We start from the raw sequence: 5,011 nt of genomic DNA, 5'->3' as shown, positions 1-5,011 counted from the left end.
TGTGCCCTTTTCTTCAAAGCAGTATTTCCCACACTTGACTTTATATAGAATCCAGGAGAAAAAGGCAACACAAACAATGTCTATTTATCCACCCACAAAATTGCCTCTCCCTCTAGAAACAGCAGGCTGACAGAGATATTGCTTGCTGTCGTTCTGATTTCCTTAGTCATGAATAGTAAAATATGCAAATCGACCATGCTTCCCCTTGTCATTGGTCCATAATCTATTACCAAATAAAATCTTACCTGTAGCCTTCCTATCAAATCCTAGTGAATAAAGAGGGCTTCTAAACCTTAATTAAACACACACATTGTTCTGGGTAGTATCTCTCCTGGCAAGCTTATCCTCTGAGATGCAGAATCCTTGCACAAACAGCATTCTGGCATGACACCCCCCACTGTGAGTTTACTAGTCCTGCTCTCTGAGAATAAATGATATGTTTGTCCAAGCTACAGATATCTTGTATCACACAAACTCTCCCTGCACCAGAAATTGACTCCCATCTATCATTTGCATTTATAGATCATAGGACCAAAATAAAGTTGTTAGTTTTCCCTCTTTTTTTTTTTTAATTCCCTGGAAGCCTTTAAGCTGATGTGACAAATGAGAAAAAGCCAGGAGCATAGTGAAGTTGAAAGTTGGTGCTCACTTTCATCCTTGCCTGAGTTTTTCCAAACAGCTTTTGAAGCAGGAGGAACTCAGTTTTCTTGAAAGAGTCAATGTCCCTCAGAGGGGGTCACTTTATACCTTGGATGTTAAAACTTTGTAGTCCTGGAACTAATGCACATTCCCACAGCTCTGGGCCCTGGTGCTGAGGCTAGGTCTAAGGTATTCCCATATCGGGATGACTCAAAGCTTGGGGACACTCAATATTTTTTCAAGCCCAAAATGAGGCCAGATGATCTGGCAAGTTTTGCATTTCTAACATGCAAAATAAAATATTTCATTAGCATCCAACTTAGGTGGGTGGGACCCCTAGGCTAAGCTCTACTTTGTGGGTGTGTGTGGGGGGAACTCTGGCCTTTTCTAGCTGTGTCTATCCTCACGGGGCATGGGGTCTCGGGAGCTGAGGAAAAGTCCCACTTGAAGATGAATCTCCTTTTAGGTGACCATGTCATGAGGTGGCTAAGGGGTGGCTGTTTGCAAGAGAGTAGAGCTGAATAATCTACTCATATCCTGATAGAAGGGGGCAGGGGTGGGAGGAGAAAGGGGGTAGCCTGCACCTGGAGGGGTGACCCTTGTTAGAGAGGCAATCTTCTCAAATTATTCCTATAATGAACTCTCTTTTGAAAACAATAAAATCACATAAAATTAAAACTACATTAGAAAACGCAAGATACAGAGAACCATTGACTAACCTAGGGCATTCGTACCAGTGGAGCTACCAAGATGAATCTGGAGGAAAACAAGTCCAGGCCAGTCCAGCCACAAAAGAGGCCAACCGGACAAGCTAGCCGCTGCCCTGCTCTTTCATCATCTCTCCTCCTATCGTAGGGCAACCTGGCTTCTTGTCTGTTTTTCCTTCTGTCACCTGGCTGTCAGTGGTTCCTGACATAGCATTAAGTGATCCTTGAGGTATCAAGAAAGCACTGCCTTATGGTGTGATGTCCCCAGAGTCTTTGAGAAGGAGATTTTTGTTTTGACCTCAACTCCTGCTCACACTTCTGCTAAAGAAGATTGTCCTTAGAAGGGAAAGGAGAGCCCCTGGGTCTGAGGGCTTGCTCCAGCAAACCGGAGGTCAGGGTGGTGGGAAAACATTCAGATTGGGGAGAATACTGCCAAGCTCAGCGGGAGGCTGCTGGAAGAGTGGAGAACTTTCTAGAAAAGAAAGTTCTCTGGGACGTGGTATCTTCTCTTTAAGAAAACACCTTCTTCCTTGATAAAATATAAAACAAAACCAAAGAAAGCCTGTGGAGTAGGCAAGGGGAGGGAGAACCTGGGGTGGAAGATCTCTTCATTTAAAAAATAAATAAGTCATTGTTCTTGCTGAGCTGTGTCCCCTCTGCCTCCCAAGCATGGCCAACTGCTCTCTGGATTCTCCATAGATAGCACTGCAGCAGCACAGTTAGACCGTCAGTCTCAGAAGTTACTAAATCCAAGGGCCATGCTTCTCCAAGGGTGGACTTTACTATAACACCAGCTCAAAATTCTCTGAAGCCCTTTCCAGACCAGTAAGTTAGAATCCCTGGGTCAGCAGCTCTCAAATGGGAGCCCCAGACCACCAATATCAGCATCCCTGAAAAGTTGTTAGAAACAGTTTCTCATTTCTCATTCTAGACCTCCTGACTTTCAAATTCTGGGCATGGGATCCCAAGGTCTATTTTCATAAACCTTCCAGGGGATTCTGATGCCAAGCAGGGACTTGGAGAAAGTCTCAGCCATTTTATGGATCTCCCCTGCTACTTCTAATATCTAAGTACATTAAGAAGTAGTAATCAGGAGGAAATAAGCAGAAAGTTCAATACAATCTGACCTGGACACGTATGGATCTTTCTCTGTTAACTATTTAGTCCACCTTGCAATCCTGCCAGTCCTGACTTCTCCTCATCCTGCCCTCTTCAGACATGAGAAGCCATCACTAACACCCCCAACCACAAGAAGCCCTTTTAAAGCCTACACCCTTTAGTCTGCTCTAAAAAGGCCAATCCCTTGTATGTCCCTAACTCTAGCTTGGCCTTCTTTATCCTGTTATTTTCAGATTATGAATTTCATCCCACATGGATACCCATGGAGAGAAAATAGTTTCGGGGATCGCTGAATGAAGAAGGAGCCCCAACACTGTCTTGACTTAAGCTTTCTGTAATGACCATATTTAACCACATTTTCTAGTTTCTGTATATGCTACTTGGACATTCTGGAGTTAACCAGCTCTGAGAGATAATAGAAGATTTGCCTGTGCAAGGCATAGTGTTGCACCCCTGTAATCCCAACAGCTCAGGAGGCTCAGGCAGGAGGATGGAAGGTTCAAATTAGCTTGGGAAACTTATCAAGGCCCGAAGCAATTCAGTAATACACTGTCCCAAAATAAAAAATAAGAGGGGCTAGGGATGCGGCTCAGCAATTAAGCACTCCTGGGCTCCATCCTTCATATAAAAAAAATCATCTGCAAACACAACCGCCCCAGAGTCCTACCTTTGGTTTTTGTTTTTTCTGTTTTTGGAGGTATTTTTTGTTTGCTTCTTTTTGTTTTGTTTTGTTTAGGGCTGGGTTCAACTCAGAACCTTGCACATTCGGGATAAATGTGCTCTACCGCTGCGTCATATCCCCAATTCCAATCACCTCTCAATTGGGCTCTCACACTCCAGCCACTAGCCATCTGCCCTAGTCACCCCAGAACTAGGTACCAGTCAGCAACAGTCCTGTGCCCCAGAATCCACAAAATGATCCAAAGTGGCCAATCCCAAACCAACTCTTCCCATGGACACCAGAGTAGAGACTGATGCCATGGTTTCTCCCCTCATCCCCCAGCCTCCTGATGGTCCTGGCGCGTCCCTGATGGCACCGGTGCCTCGCTGCCTGACATGGTGTGCCTCCACCTCTCGAAAACTGTGAGCGACAAACTGTCTTTTCAGTGCCAATCATCTCTGGATTCATTGACCTTACCATACCTGATGGAAATAATGGAGCCTACATCTTCAATCACTCTTTGCCTTCCATGAGGAAGGAAATGGGCACTGCCGAAGACAGTAAGCTTTGGGCTGACCATAGGCACCTGGCCCGAAGGTATGGGAAGGGCTGTGCCCTAGCCACTCCTGAGCAGAACAGAACTGCGTGGACTCCCTACCTCAGGCTCAGAACTGGCTGTGGCCTAGACACTTGATAAATGTTAGCCATGGGACAGGCACACACTAGCTGATAAGAAGCTCCGGTATCCTGCGTGTGCATGTAAACCCATATTGTAGAGGGATGCTAATCATGGACCAGTTTGGGGATCCAGAGGGCCACCTGAGATGACTCTTTAAATGAAAGATACTCCACTTTCTGCTTACCCGTATTCTGACTGCCATTTTTTTCTCAACAGCAGTAGTTCTCAAAGTGTGGTCCCTGGACCAGCAATATCAGTACCACCTTAGATATTGTTAGAAATATAAATTCCTTCTTCTGCCACTCATGGAGCTGCTTGTGGGTTCGTGTGGTGCGGACCTGGCACCTCTTTTGTGAGGCAGCAGCTGAGGAGACTCCAGTACTCACCTTGGACAACGAAAAGCCCAAGGAAGGAGTCAAGACTGAGATGAACGACCAACTTGGAGGTGGAGGGCAGGATGGGTTCTGTGGTGCAGTTGAAGATTCAGAGGCACACACCACTTAGTACACTAATGAAAGCCTATTGTGAACGACAGGGTCTGTCCGTGAGGCAGCTCAGATTCCAATTTGACGTGCAGCCAATTAATGAAACAGACACACCTGCACAATTGGAGATGGAGGATGATGAAGGTACAGTTGGTGTGTTCCAGCAGCAGACAGGAGGTGTCTACTAAAGAGGGAACCTGCTACTTGACTCCAGAACTCTTTTCTTACAGTCCAAGAATACATTCTCCATTAGAAAACTGCAATTTGGTTCCACCGCCTCCTGACTGCTACAGTATAGCCTTCTCTATTCTTTCGTTTTCCCCTTCCCCGTTCCTTTATTGTACGTAAAGTAACTGGTGTATGTGCACAAGCATATCGCATTTTTTAAAATGGCCAATGATATGTTTTGATTGACATCAAATGGAGACGGGATGGGGAAAATACTGGTTCTGTGAAAATATTCTTCCTCCATCAGTGGCATGCTCATTCACCTCTTATCTTTATATTTCAGAACGTTATTTTGTTCTCACTGTTTTAATTAAAAAAAAAACACAACAAAACAAAAACCTGAACAACATAAAAAAATCTTTGCATACCTGGTTAAATTGGAGAATTTTAATGTTTTCCATTTATCATTGTAAAGCCAAGGACAATTTTATAACTTTTTTTTTTGTACATAGCTGTTACATGTAGGGCAATTTGTCTTTAAGCAGGGGTAAAT

The 5,011-nt window shown here is 44.6% G+C and overlaps 1 pseudogene across 1 annotated transcript; it reads left to right on the top strand.

Moving 5' to 3' along the window:
* Nucleotides 1–3,655: 3,655 nt before the first annotated feature.
* On the top strand, nt 3,656–4,478 carry LOC308649274 (small ubiquitin-related modifier 2-like; annotated as a pseudogene). The gene is made up of 2 exons: nt 3,656–3,686; nt 4,167–4,478. The product of its transcript is annotated as a small ubiquitin-related modifier 2-like (transcript).
* The last annotated feature ends 533 nt before the right edge of the window (nt 4,479–5,011 follow it).

Source organism: Spermophilus citellus (assembly GCF_964194105.1).
Source record: "Spermophilus citellus genome assembly, chromosome: 5".
NCBI lineage: Eukaryota > Metazoa > Chordata > Mammalia > Rodentia > Sciuridae > Spermophilus > Spermophilus citellus.
The sequence above is the reverse complement of the archived record's forward strand: the minus strand, read 5'-3'. Positions and strand labels throughout refer to the sequence as shown.